The sequence below is a fragment of the Chamaea fasciata genome, unplaced genomic scaffold (genome assembly GCF_029207755.1).
Source record: "Chamaea fasciata isolate MVZ Bird 193981 ecotype frontalis unplaced genomic scaffold, bChaFas1.0.hap1 SCAF_3, whole genome shotgun sequence".
NCBI classification, from domain to species: domain Eukaryota; kingdom Metazoa; phylum Chordata; class Aves; order Passeriformes; family Sylviidae; genus Chamaea; species Chamaea fasciata.
The window spans coordinates 102569371-102584982 of NW_027094088.1; the positions used below are offsets into that span (position 1 = coordinate 102569371).

General features: G+C 37.2%; 1 protein-coding gene across 6 annotated transcripts in view; it reads right to left on the reverse strand.

The window, feature by feature from the left end:
- CYRIA (CYFIP related Rac1 interactor A) overlaps positions 1-15612 on the reverse strand; it is a 54326-nt gene that overhangs the window by 24012 nt on the left and 14702 nt on the right. For all 6 annotated transcript variants that reach the window (XM_066179951.1, XM_066179954.1, XM_066179957.1 and 3 more), the window contains exons 2-3: positions 14782-14832; positions 12888-12956 (exon numbers count right to left, since the gene is read on the reverse strand). The gene's annotated coding sequence lies outside the window, so the exon portion shown is untranslated. The remainder of the gene's footprint in view (positions 1-12887; positions 12957-14781; positions 14833-15612) is intronic.

Below are 15612 nucleotides of genomic sequence, written 5' to 3' on the forward strand. Positions count from 1 at the left end.
AGGTAGGAGTGCCCAGGTGGTCAAGTAGGCCAATGGCACCTGGCCTGCATCAGCAATAGAGTGGCCTGCAGGACCACAGGGAAGTGGTAATGAGAAATAAGACAAGAGGAAACGGCCTCAAGTTGCACCAGGGAGGTTTTGATTGAATATTAGGAAAAATTTCTTCTCTGAGAGGGCTGTCAAGCACTGGCATGTGCTGCCCAGGGAAGTGGGTGAGTCACCATCTCTGGAGGTATTTAAAAGACTTGTAGATCTCGTGTTTAGGGACATGCTGGATTTGGCAGGATCAGGTCAACAGCTGAACTCAATGAACTTGGAGATCTTTTCCAACCTAAATGATTCTATATTTCTATTACTTCTTCCCATCAATTCCACAGTAGGCTTCTTTTTAATAATCTCTTCTCTTATACTTGAGAATATTTGCATGGATATGGTATTATTACTGTATTCAGTTGTTTTACTGCTAAGTGTTTAAATCATACAAACTGCAGTTGCAATGATGAAGAAAAAAATATAACAACTGACATTTAATGGTCTCAGTTGTGCAAATCCAGTTAGTTCTCAAAAATGGTATTATTTCTCTATGGATTTTATTTTAGAACTAAGTTAAAAATGTATAGTAATACTAATGAAAAAGTAAAAATACTCATACATTTTTGTTGAGGTGATAATTGTACAAAACCCAAAGATACTAAATAATAAAATATGTACAGTACACTCTACAAGGCCCAGATAAGACAAAAACATAACCAAATTCATTTCAGAAGGCAAGTTACATTCATTTTCCAGGAAAAAAGAAATTATCCCCAATGCTGGCCTCTAAACACTGTATTTATGAGGTTTTCATAAAAGAAACAACATACATAAAGTGCACCAAGTGGCAACCTATACACAAGCAAATAAAAACCAGTGCCACACATTCCTTTGGCAGGTGAAGTATAAACAGACAAAAAGAAACCCCAACAAAACTCAAAGCCAGAAAATAGCTATAAAGAAGTGAAAAGTGGAATAAGAGAAGAAAATTGCTCAAGGTAAAAGTAACTCAAGATAAAAGAATCATTCCCTCTTTGAACAACCACTTTATTAAAATTTCTAGTTAAGGAACACTTCCAACCAAGAGCTTTTGCTGTTAAGTGATATACAGATTGCAGGACACAATTAAAACCTACAAAAAAAAGTGACGCAAGTCAAAGGGAATTAATAAATGGGTTGTAATGACAAATATGTTTTTCAGTAACCACACAGTGTTTAAAGAGCTAGCCAACATTAGTATCTGTAGCCGTAAGGATTACAGAACTTGGCCTGTGGTTTCTTTAAAATTAAAAGGCAAAAAAAGAAAAAATTACCTTAGATGAACCTAAAACCTATCCAGCAGGGGGATTTCTCTATATGCCAACCCTCACACCTGAATTTACCTTGAACAGAACTCCTGCATATTTTCGCAGTATATAGTGTCAGAGCAGCCATCATGAAAAAAAGAAAACCACACAACCAAAATATCTGGATTTTGATATCTGGTCATAATAAAAACCAAAACAAAACACAAACCAGACAAACAAACATCAGGAGAAATGTAGAATGGAATCCAATTAACTAATTAGAGTAAAATTATATTTGAATTTAAGAAAGCACTGCTGCACTTTGATCCCTCTGCCTGAGCATAGAGTAACTAGAGTAAACTAGCCTGAATATGGCCTTGCCTGCACAGATGCTTTACACAATCCAGGGAAATAATTCCTCTGAATGCAACAAATGGAGCCGCTATCAATTTTTACCAGCAGTTTACTGGCAAAGATGAGACACCTTTAAAAGATACAGGACAGGTTTGGCGAGTTTGAGTGTATCTTCCTCCAAAATAAAACCACTGTATTTTGTTCCAAGTGGAGTTTGACTTAGTTCCTCCAAGATCTTGTAAGAGAGCCACACCATCATCTTCCTCTTAAAAGTTTTCTTGTCCTCATCATCTCTCACCAAATTCGTAGTGAGAAAAGAAATAAGCCATCTTAAACCACACTCAATTTGGAAATGTAATGATTTGAACATTTGAGAAGGTATCTGGTTTCAATATTTGTGAATATAATGAGTGAAAAATCTACACTAGATCAGATAAGACTTAGAATCAGAAAAAGGAGTTTTGGATGAAAAATCAGGAACAGAAAAAAAAAAAATTTCCTGGTCCTTTTTGCCTGTACATGACTGATGATCATCCAACCTTCTGACTATGCCACACAGAGTATTTTTATTATATGCAAAGAAAACCCAATGCAAATGTCTGAAAAACAAGATGAAAACCATCATGTTCTAGTTCTCTGGGCAACTATGGTAAAAACTTTCCTCAGAGTGATTTTATTTTCCAATTATTTCTTGTGTCAGTTGATAACAGGAGTAAGTCTTTGCCTGCTAGCTTTCTTCTCTTTCTATTTTACTTCTCATTTTAATACATAAATGCTAAAACAGCACATCTAATTTCAGTAAGTCAAACATAAATTCTACAGGGACTGGGGATTTCTTAGTGCATATTTCCTAGTGATCTGCTCTGAATGTGTCAGTATGTAGGATATAATGCATTTTGCCATTTTGTATTTATGGTTTGGAGGGTAATAATCTATGAGATACAGATCAGAAGCAGTCTTTACAAGTATGGTTTCCCAGGGAAGGGGAGATAAAGTCAAGAACATCTTAAAATACTAAACAGGCAATTAATTCAATCAAAGATATTGACATTAGTGGAATTAAGACAGCTATGGCTGGAAATATTTATCACTAGCTCAAGATTTGAGGAATTAAAGATGAAATGTGGATCTTTCTAGGGATTTGCTGCTTTTAGTTTAAAAATTTGTTACAGTGGCCTTATTTAATATCTCAGTGCAAAAATAAGAAAACTTGCTGACCTATTACAAGGCTCTTACAGGGTTGCTGATGGAAATAGTAAGATTTCCACTAGGAAAAAAAAAAAATCAAAACTGTAAACAAACTGGAGGACAATGTATACTTTTAAAATGTATTTAATATGTCAGAAAAAGGTAAAAGAAAAACTTCTGTGTGTGTCTAGGTAAAGAAAAGAAAAAAAATAAACAATAGGTAATATCCCAAAACAACAACCTGAGAGACCGCGTAACCCAGGCAAGTGTTTAAGAAGGTTCTGCTGAAGCGTGGAGGCATATGAGTAACAGAATGGGGCAGGAAGCTTCAGGAGGATTAATTAACCATGTATCTCCAAAGGTTTCTGGAGTAATAAATGTCATTTCTGGAGGCTATTATTGAGTTTGATGGTAGTTATGGGGAAAATTAACTGAACATAAGGATGGAAACAGGAGAAATTATAAAGAGAGGAGGTTACTAAACAAGGAGAAAACAGCAAATGAAACTGATTTCACAAAAGCAGTTTCAATCATCTCAGACCTGGAAGGACAGGCTTCTTGGAAAGTTGATATACAGGATAAGGGAGTGCAGGAAACTTAGCAGAAAAGAAAATGCACAACAGGTTATTCTGATGGACAAGAGAGAATAAACAGAGGCTCAGAAATCAATACACCTGTATAAGAAATATACAGAGGGAACTTTGACAAAGCGGTAGAGAGAAGGAGAGAGTAAATGTCATTTACTACCATAATTTTGCTAGAACACTGAAAATCTGAAAAAGCACCTGTCAGCAGTTAACTGGCAAAAAAAAAAAAAAAAAAGACTATGGTATTTTTAAACAGTATCTCTTGTATAGATCTAGTTTTGTTCAATACTTTTAATTAAGCGACAGGCATAGAGGAAGAAAATACCCTTTTAAAATATGCACTAGTCTAGAAGGGAATTAAAATATTCTGGAAAATAGGATCATAATTAAAAATACTTTAATAAACTGGAAATACTATCCAGAAGACATTCCATTAATACAAATGTAAATTATTCCACTCAATGACAAAACTAAATCAATCCCACAAATGGAGATGGACTGGTAAGCAGAAAGACCGAGGAAAAAATATTTAATCATTATACTGGACTATAAATTAAACATAAATCAGGTTAGAAAGTTGCTAAACTCTGGAATTTTTCAATGACTGGTCTCACAGTCAAATTAAGGGATGAGGAGACTGAATATTGAACAATAAAAGGTGTTCTCCAAAACACTAGTCTAAGCTGTAAGTATGCAGGAGTTACTGGAAAGTATAAATTTCAATAAAATTCCTCTTTTTTTCCTCAATTAATTCTGTGTAATTTTTTTTAATCCTTCTGATCTTATTTTGTTTTGAAAGTGCACACACTTTCAAATTAAAGACTCAATTCATTAAGACATACAGGGCAGAATGGGTTTGTGGCATTTTTCTGAAAGAGCCTGCTCTGAAAATTGTGTTAATAGACAAGCACATTAGCCCTCTTAATAATGCAAACACAAAGAGATTCTTAATTTTGCATTGTGCCTAATACTTTAAGAAGCACATTCCCTAGTAAATCTATTTTCAAACAATGTGTTTTACTTACACTGATTGGCAAACAAGCCTTGTGCCTCACCATGAGCTGCTAAAACCAGTGCAACTTTTTTTGGTATATTAACAATTCTTTCATTTGCCTAAAATGACAAGCAGAGAACGACTACTATGGATGGCGCAGAATTAAAACCATCCTTTTAATTAAAAATTAGATTTCTTGTAAGTGTAAATGAAAATTGAAAGCATGTACTGACCCTGGCAAGCTCTGCAGTAATTAATTCCAATCACTCCTGGAAGCCATTCCTAGTTTAGTAATGAAATTTGCACAGTAACTTTTTATTAAGACAATAAAATTGATGCACGGTAGTGACTTTATACCCTACTCCCACTTCCCTGTACGTATGTATTGCTGACTGACCAGTGCGGATGGCGGCCAGTCCCAGACCCATTTCTGCCGGTTGGATCCCCACCCTGGCAGGCGCACAGACCTGCAGAGGCTCATTATCCCCTACCGATTATCCATCATCCTTTAACCATGGACAGCGGAGTGCGGACGGGACGGCGTGGGAGCGCCCCCTGCTGCCGCAAGGCCGCCACTGCACCACCCCAGGCTTTGGAACAGCTCCAGCGAGGGAGAGCGATATACAGCCCCCCTGAGCGATTCACAGCCCCTCCGAGCAATACACAACCCCCCTGGGCAATGCACAGCCCCTCCGGGCGACCCACAGCCCCTCCGAGCAATACACAACCCCCCTGGGCAATGCACAGCCCCTCCGGGCGATCCACAGCCCCTCCGAGCAATACACAACCCCCCTGGGCAATGCACAGCCCCTCCGGGCGACCCACAGCCCCTCCGAGCAATACACAACCCCTCTGGGCAATGCACAGCCCCTCCGGGCGATCCACAGCCCCTCCGAGCAATACACAACCCCCCTGGGCAATGCACAGCCCCTCCGGGCGATCCACAGCCCCTCCGAGCAATACACAACCCCCCTGGGCAATGCACAGCCCCTCCGGGCGATCCACAGCCCCCGTGGGAGATCCACAGCCCCTCCGGGCGATCCACAGCCCCTCCGGGCGATCCACAGCCCCTCCGGGCGATCCGCTCCCGCACAGGGACGCTCTTCCTCACGTTCAGGTAGAACTTCCTTCCACATCAGTTTCTGCCCATTGCCTCTCGTCCTACTGCTGGGCACCACCGAGCAGAGCCAGGTCCATCCTCTTGACACCCTCCCTTTTACACACATTGATGGGGTCCACTCTCACTTTTCTCCTCTCCAGGCTAAACAGCCGCAGCTCCCTCAGCCTTTGCTTACAGACGGGGTGCACCAGCTCCCTGACCGTCTCCACAGCCCAGCCTCCCATCTAAACAAAGGCCATGGAGCCCTCGCACCAGCGGAAATAAGCCCAACAGTAACAACCTCCCCCAGCACGATCAGCCGGCATTTCTGCATGGGCTCCAGCGCCTTCTCCTCTACTCTCACAGCTCAAACAAAACCCAAACCAATCCAGACAATATTATAATAACCACATTTCAGAACTGATACCAGTATTACAAACCGAATTATATTGCTTTCCCTTTCTTCCTGCTGAAACTCAGAATTTAGCTTAAAAGTAACTGTGACTGCATCTGAAATTACCAGAAGTGCCATTTCCACTCAAAGGTTGAAGACCACATGGGGGCTGCTCCGGCTTGGCACAGCGAGATCCCGAGGCTGGTGAGGGCTCTCAGCAGGGCATCCCTGCCTGGCATCTGCTGTGTGCCACATCAGCCCTGGCACCAGCCCAGTCTGTACAGAAACACTCATTTCATTTACGCTTTTTCAGGAAGTATGGATTAACATTCTTTTGAATTCAAGAAGCAGGCTAGAGTTGAGAATGAAGAAATGGTTTTGTAGTCTGACTAGAAGAGGTACACAAGAATGAGAGCTCTAATTTTAAAATGCCAGTTACCTGCTACCAAAAATGGAAGGAAGCAGTCACATCCAAGACTTTATTACTGCTTTTGCTGAATCCCATTTCAAAGGCAATTCATGCCTTCTAGACCTAGGAAGTACACAGAATATTTAGGTTTAAAGCAAAATTTAAAATTTTACTTTTGCATAAACTTGTTTCATTGTCACTTGTAACTAACTTGCCACCACATTTAGAGGTGACAGAAGTCACATTTAAAACAAAGAAGTCACATCCTTGAAAAGGCACCATTCATTAGTTTCTGAGAAAATTTCAAATTATAAACAACTATTTAAATAGGAAATGTAAAAATATTTGAAACTTCGTTGAAATTTACTGAAGTCAAAAAACCGTTCAAAGAACGGAGTTTAGTGACTAAAAAGAAATTGAAAGACCTAAATCAATTCACGTTTCAAAAGTGCAAGAAATCTTTTCCATAAAAAAAATCCCAAACCTTTAAATTGCAAAAAGGATGATATTCTTTTTGCACAGACTAGATTTTTTTAAACACTAATATTAGGAAAAACTATACTATATAGATTATAGTATTTATATAAATTTATAAAAATATACCATATATAGTATATTATATGTATGTATTGGTATCAGATAAAAGACAGATTTTTTAATATATTTACATTTTGTATCAAATACACCAAGTTATTAATACTACCATCCCAACTACTTAGCAAAAAAGAACCTTTATTAAAATATATATATTCAGGTAATGGTAATTTTCAATGATGGTGGTAGAACAGACATTCAGTGTCTATCTCACCTTCCTAATCTTGCGAAGGAGAATTACAGAATCACGGAATATTCGGAGTTGGAAGGGATCCATGAGGATCATCGAGTCCAACTCTGAAGTGAATGGCCCAAGTGGGGATCAAACCCCCAACTTTGGCATTATCAGCACCCTGCTCTCATCAGTCTGAAAAAGCCCAAATACAACAGGGCCTATCCCACTCCCATCTGGGATACATCAACCAAAAGGCACTCACTACTTCCTTGGATTCAGTTCTTGAACTATCAGCTTGTTCCAGCTCAGTGTTTGCCCAGTCACCAACCAAAAGGGCTAAAGCAAAGCATTCCCTTAACCACCAAAATTGTCACCTTACTGTCAATTAATATTTCATTAACCTAAAGAATCAGTGCAAAGTGAACAAGACTGTTGTTCAGTGTTTCAAATCAAATTAAATATGCAAATAAGATACTTAGTTTCTTCTAAGTTCAAAATTCAGTAATAAAGAATTCCTACATTTTAATAAATTTAATCAAAAAACTGAACTAGCTATAATTAACATCTTAAAATGCGCCTGATAATTAAGTTTCTTGAAAACATGCTATAGTCAACCTATTCCAGGCAGGAGGAAAACTCCAATATACAAATAAAGAGCTCTGTGGCACCTGATTTGGCTTTGGAACAGGCTGCAGTTAACGCAGATATCCACTAAGTGGCATTAGCAACCCAAACACCTAATTTGGACAAAAAATAATCATAATACAGACCACTTCACCGCCTACAAACAAATAGACAGAAGACACTTCCTTTGAATGATTCATTTTATTCAATTTTGTCATATGCTTTGGCATAATTCCAAACAGAATTATCAATTTACTTTTCAGATCGAGACATTTGCAAGTATTTAGCAGGATGGTCAGATGAGAAATAAAACCATCATGACAAAGGTAATAAACAAAGCAACAAAAAATATGGGAGCAATGTGAGTCCAAATTCAGATACAAAGAACTACAGCAAGGTATTTTAAAAGGAGTTGGGGTTTCAGAAGTGCTGTAAAATAACAAGCCTGTCGTGAAATGTGAAGGCATAAAAGTCACACCAATCATTTACTTTACATAAAATATTTTAAAAAAAGAGATAATTCTAATAATTTAGATATACTGATGCTACCTGATTCTAAAGAGTATAAAAGATTACGACAACTGGGAAAGTAAGAAAACCACTGTACTTCACTTATTGAAGGACTTGTTTTCAAAATATTAATTAAGGGTTAATGACTGTAAACATACGGTTCTGACAATTGTTTACTGGAAAAATGCCTTTAGGAACAACATAAATTTCAGAGAAAAATTTTAGAACAGAACTCTCCCTTTAAAATAGTTTTCCCCTATTCCTATTGTTTGTCCCTAGTCTTTTATCACTGTTAGCTTGTTCATACATAAACAGCTCATGAAAATAAAGGGGTTGGAAAGATTACTATTACTGTATACAAGATTACAGAAAATTTAAATGAGCAAGTACTTCTGTCTCTCTGCCTCATCAAAGCATATATTTTAAGATTGTGAAATAATGTATGCACTCAAAATTCCCAGCATACTTTAATGCTACAAGGAGTAGGACATTCCTTTTTTTTTTTTTTTTTTTTAAAGTGATTTTTTTCTCCTTGCTGGCCACAGAGGAATTGCATTAGGACATAGTCCTTTTTCCCTACATCCGCCTACGACAAACATTTGCTGCAAGCCAGCGACTCCAAAACCAAATTGTTTACAATTAACTCAAAAAGCCATTAAAAATTTGTTTTTTGTTCCAGTTGGACAGAGAGACAGCCAGATGTGTGGCTTGTTGATCTTGCTCTTTTCTGACCTCTGAGTGTAGGAAGAACTGCAGCTGAGGAAGGAAGTCAGCAAGTTGTGTTAATGAAGGTGAGTATTGCAAAAAAAAAGGCTTGCAATCTTTTTCATGAAAGAAAAATATATTTGAAGGACTTTTTTATTTAAAAAAAAAAAGATAATCCAAGGCCTTATTTTTTCCTGTAAGTGAAAAATTAGAGCCTTTGTTTCAGAAGAAGTCACTGAGTTTATGTCTTTTGCTACTTTTGAAAAATTATAGCCTTAATTTCAAAAACTTAATGAAGTCTCAATGAGGCATCTGTAAATTAGCAGACATCTCATCATTAACACCTGCTGGAAAACCATCCTTTTTTGAGGATGTAAAACTCAGTAAAAGCCTTTTAATTTTAGGCTCTGAGTCACAGTCTAGCACTACAGACCAAAATCTGGCATAAAGCTGAATTCCAGACTGAGAGTGTGCCCAGTTCTTGGGGAAAACACATCTGGCCAATAATACAAGGCAACCTCTACAATTACCAGAGTACTTTTCTTCACACTTCTCCCTGAAACACATTTATGGATTATATCTGTAAAATACCTGGCAATGAATTAACTAGAGGTCTGTGTTAAAAACTTCATTATGTGGTACTCCTTATAACTGTATAGAACATGCCCATACAAGATATTCTGTGAGATAAAAACAGTCTCAAAAACTGCACAGCAACAGGTGTGAAATGTTATCATCTTGTTTCTAAACTTTTAATTTCTAAAAAAATGTCTGAAATGCATTCTGAAATTCTACGACCACAGCGCTCCTCATTTTATCAAGATACCTGAGATGTTAGTAAGTCATCATGGCCTAAGGTAAACTAAGGACACATTTGTGTGTGAAGTACAAATTCACTCCAGAGATTCAGCTTTAGATATTAATTCTGGCACTCAACATCAATCCTTAAGCAGTTAGTGAAGCCTACTTCAGACATCCAACTTAATTGTCTGGATTAGGTTAAATGCTTGATCTTGCTCTACCTGCATTGCTAACTTCATCTTAAACAGTTCACACTACTTTTGGTGGAAAATTCTTGTCAAGCTGTTACTATTTTAAGAACATACTTACCATGTGAAGACCTGAATATAGTCATCATAGTTCATCTTCCAACTGTCTACTATGACATTAATTAAGAAAGGTTCCAATGTATTCTTAGAAAACAGGAAATTGAAAATGAAAACTAGTTTACTCTCTTCCCACCCCAAATTCTCCTGCTCCCAAGGTCATTTAAAAACCAACAGTAAGACATCACTATATACACATATACACAGAACATTTCTGAAAACAGTTATACTATTATTTAATCTGATAAGGACATTCAAACTCTGGAGAACTATAGCAATAATTCATGTCACACCTTTCAAAAATTGTAAGGGAGACTGGCCATTTCAAAAACAGTCTACAAGATTCAGTTTTCCTCTTTGCACTGACAGAAATGAACACCTTATCATGTAAAGTTCGTAGCACAGATCAAACAGCTCACACGTAAGAGCACAAAAAATTGCTTCTGCTGCATTAGCATTTAGAATTTATTACTGGCTTGTCACTTTTATATGAAGATTTGATTTTCAGAACCTTTCCTTTTACACACACACACAAAATCATCTTCATATGCTTCTGCAGATTGTATTTGATCAGTTTAAAAAATCAATTTTTAAGACCAGTAAATTCACATTTAAGGGTTTCATTTAGAAAAAAGTCTTAACTGTAAAAGGTCTCTAACAGCCAACAGTTAGAACTTCACAAATATATCAGGTAAAAAAAAATTACTAACTAATTTTCTTACCCAGCGTAATTCCTACGAGTTTATTATTTTCTACCAATGAAACTAGTAAAAACAATGAGCCACGCTGTAGTAGTATTAACTTTTTATGGAATAAATATGAAATAGTCCATAATTTAACAAATCTTTATTTCCTCATTTCACTCCCTTTTTCCCCCCCCTTTTCTGTTTCTTCTGTCACATCAAGATTCATCTCCACTCCTACCATTTTTCTTTTTATTTTTCCTTTTCATTCTACTTGTCCTGTCTCTAAGATCTCCCTTCAACTCATCTCAGTTCCAGCCACTGGAGTGGGTAAGTCCATGCTGAACACCCATTTTTGAGATTCTCTCCTCTCTGGTTCAGAAGGATCATCCTGGACCATTAATTTTAGTTGAAATGTCATTATAAAATTTAATAGGTATGTCACATACATAATTCCTATTTCAACTTCCATATGACTGTAACAAAATAGAAGGTTGGAAGTTCTTTTAATGGATAAAGTAAAACCTAAAAAAAAAAAAAAAAAAAAAGCAAAATAGTTTTGCTGGTTGTGTATACAGTCCTTACAAGTTCACACCAGTAGTTTAAAACACAGAGAATAATTTTCTACCCTGCAGAAATTTTCAAAGCTCTGATTGCAGCCTTTCATCTTAAGTCTCTCCTGCGACCCCTCCCATCCACCTCCTCCCCTGGACCTGAGTTTGTTCACCCATCCAATGAAATGGAACAGGAATATTGCTGTCTTTCAGCTATGCTGGTTCCACATCCTTTGTGACCTTAAAGAGATGAATCTCTACCCCTTCCACCTCTGCAAGTGGCTTTATTTCTTTTGAACAAACCTCCTCACAGCCAGCAAACACCTTTATTTTGACAGACTGCCCTGACTTCACCTGGGTACTGTGAACCGGCTTTGATAGAAACCCAGTCAGGCGGCTGCCGGCTGCCGCGTTGGGCTTGTTTTCACCTGCAACAAATGGAAGTTTTGTGGTCTTTTGCCCACAGCACCACTTGTTGGATGCCTCTCACAGCAAGCTGAATTAATTCACTGTTACTAAAGCAGGGTTAACTTAAAAATCCTTTCCATACTCAATGGCTTCCATCTCTTTGAGAAACCACTGGATCAAAGCTACCATCTTGCACAGCCTTGCTACCCACAATACAGATAAGATACCATTGCCTTTCAGATTTTAGGTGTTAACATGCTGCAAGCGCTCCAGGGCAAATGTCCTGTCTGCTTCCCAGGAATCCAGGAAGGGCTGGCAAACAACATGTTTGGGTCACAACAAGAACTGATGTCCATGCCTCTCAGCCCTGCAGCCCCAGCGCAGGGCTGACCACAACTCGGCTGCATGTGAAGTGTGACAGAGATTGCCTTTCTGATCCCTATAATCTTTGTAGAAAACACAAGAAGCCAGACAGGCACAACCTCCACTATTTCACTAAGTAGTTTGTTTTCAATGACAAATTTTCTTTTAATTACATCTACAGATCAAAACCTTCTAGTTCATCTCTATCACCGCTTGCTTCCCCTCAGCTATTGAAGTCTGCAGCTGCTCACAACCCCTTCATAGTGCTTCTCATGCATCAAACCTTTTCTTGGAGCAGAGAGAAATAAGAAGTTTAAAACCAACAAAAAAGTTTGTTGCTGCAGGTACTGGCACTGACTCCCTTGCGTTGATATCAGTACTTGTGTGAATCTGCAGTGAGCTGATGCAGAGGTCTAATCCGACAGAAGAGTAATCCTCCAGGAAACCTTTGCAAACCCATAGATTTACAGCAGCAAATTCCCTAAACCACCACATCCTGCTGAGTGAAGGTGTTGATGCAGGAGAAGGGGCAGACAGCACTCACCTCTACATGGCAATGAGCTAACAGAACATATACACCTGATCACAAAAATAAGTCCTGTACATATGGAGTGGCTGGTGTGGTTTCTCTCAGGGAACTTAGACATTTAGAACAATGAACTATTAGCACTAAAAATCTCAAGTAACATGGGACTCATTCAACAAACACATAAACACTGCAAAAAGCAAAGTCCAGCATATTACATACACTCTTTAGCTTTCTCACAATTCACGTATAAGAGGAAGAGAGTACTTAACACAAACACACAGTTATGTCTTACCTAGAAACAAAGTGGTTCCAATTCACATTCAAAAATCCAAAGAAGTGATGCTAAACATTCAACGTCCGTCTGTCGTGAAAAACATTCAAGATTACACATGGGGTTGGCTTTGCTTTTCCCTATCTCAATTTTGCAATGAAAATTTCTAGTTTAAAAAAGAAATTTCCATGAGAAATGAAGTTATTCTATTCAAAGTGAAATTTGTAACATCCAAACATTTTTGTAGTAATGCTATTAAAAAATGCAGCTGGGTAGAAATTATCAGGTATTCAAACTAAATTTCATCCCATATAATTCTGCTGCATAGATTCAATTTAAGTGGGATTTCATAATGAGCTGTTGCCAAGACTGGTAAAGCCAAAAGAAAATAATATGCACTGGTAATGGCATGCAGTATATTAAGAATTAAAAGATATAATAATGAAATCATAGAAATGGAAATACATTTGCAAAACATTTAGCAATTTAGTATAAAGGCTAAATTTATTTAAAACTATATTTATATTGAAAAAAATCCAGTTAAAGCAGTTCTAAGTTCAGAAATTAATTTTCCAATCTTTTGAAACTATTGAAATAAATAATGTAATTTAAATGCTCAATAGTGACTTCATTTTCCGAGTGTTGGGGCAATGGAGGCCACTAGAAAAACAAGGGGACTAGGTCCTTCATAAAGTTCTATACAGACAGCTATTTTAATGTTACTTTTTCAAGTCCCTAAATAAAATAACTTAAGAGAGATGCAAGTTTGCTCCCAGAATAAAGGTGAAGGTAACAAGAAAAATAAAATCACTACAGAAAAGCTTGGAAGTGAAATTCGATTTCAACCATAACCTCAATTATGCTAATATAACTCCACAAATACTTTTCCCAAGTATTCAGTTTCACTATCCTCACAACCTCAGAGGTCAAGCCATCCAGTTCATAAATCAGCTTAATACAGCTTAATTAAGTTTTGGCTTTGAAAAACACACTGTCGTGTTTGTGCAGCTATATTTCTACATACGTGTTTAAAAACTGGGTTTAATCTAATTATGGGCTTTTATTCATTCAGCTTCAAAATGATAACCTTGATTGTTGCCCTAAAGAGGAATTATTTCTTGAAACTCCTGTGGTGCAGTGCAGATGTTTTTGCTGGTTTTTTTTTCCTAAAAATAGCTTCCTTGATGCAAATTGTAACAATTCATCATAAAAGTAGATTAAATTATATCAAAATGTAACACTAATTTCCCAAGTAGAACACCCACACAGGGATCTAATTAGGCATAGCTCCTCTGTGCAAACAAATCTTTGTACCAATTAGTAGCTGGTCAAGTCAGGGAACTCCCTTTCTCTAGGGGAAAAACTTTTTTTTTTTTTTTTTTTTTTTTTTTTTTTAATTCCTTGCTTTATTTTGCTGCTGGCTGCAAATTCTCTCCAGTTCTGTAGCAATGCATGGTATTTGCAACTTATATTTCAGACAGTTTGATGGGAACTCAGTCAAGATTTGGAAAAAAAATGGCAGCAGAAGACCCACAAAAATTACAGAAACAGGACTTCAAAAGGGATGTGAACAAATCCTGCTCTCTGCCTAAGCCAATTCTGTCCCAAGGGTTTAGACAGACCAGAACAATAACAGTGAAACGACTCAAAACAAACAGTGGAGTAAATGAATAAAGTACATGGGAAGAAGAATTCTCAATTGTTGTTCTATAATAAGAAAAGCAAACAAATAAAAACCTTAAGGCGAGAATATTGTGCCCAGATAGCATTCTGAAAGCGTCAGTGAGGTGCACTAGTAAAACTGCATAAAGAATGGTATTCAATGGGGGGTGAGTGTTCATTTATCATTGATGATGTTCAAATCTGCTCCACAGCTCTTCTGTGCAAATCTGAAAGTATCAGAGTTGACTCTTACCTTGCTGAAGATGATCCAGAGCCTTCCCAATACTTAGACAGAGGCTGCAATCTGTGGATTTTAAAATTTATTTTAAAAGATCATTATTAATGAAACTGTTTTAATTAATGAGTAAAAATCAGAAAAGTTACTTAAATGCCTTCATAATAAAGAATAACTTTCCTTTTTTCAAAAGCAAATATTACTCCACAAGGTGTCTTCTACTGTGCATTACTCCCAGAGCCAAAGGTCAATTAATCTCATATTAGTGCACACCAGGGTACTGAATGACTGCTGCAGGAGCACCTATTAAGCACAACCTCTTGTTCAGCTGAATTATAAAATTACAAAATCTTTGCAACTTATACAGCACAGCTATCCCTCAGCACTACTTAAGCAATAACTAGGATTGAACTAGATTTTTAATCAAATGCACACAACATTCTGAAAGTTGGCTTTTTAATCTTTTTTAAAAATTATCTGATACCTAAATTTCATTCAGTATTAAAGAAAATGAAACACAAAATCAAATGGGATGTAAAAACAAAGTCTATGTAATTTGCAGTGCAATTTGTATGAAATGGGCATTAAAAAAAGACTACAAACAGATGCCAGTAAGCATTTATTGTCTGTGAGCATGGAATGGGATGCAAGGCAAGTTCACTGAGGTACCACATTTGGATTGAGAGAGATGCTATCAAGTGGCATGGGCAGGAAGGAGGATAAACTAGTCTGAAAAGTTTAGAGTTTCCAATTTGGTATCTTTAAAATAATCCTTTAAAAGTGGAGACAAACATCCCAAGATTGGTATCAGAGTTTTCCCTAGGAAAGCTGAGAAAAATGAAGAGGAAC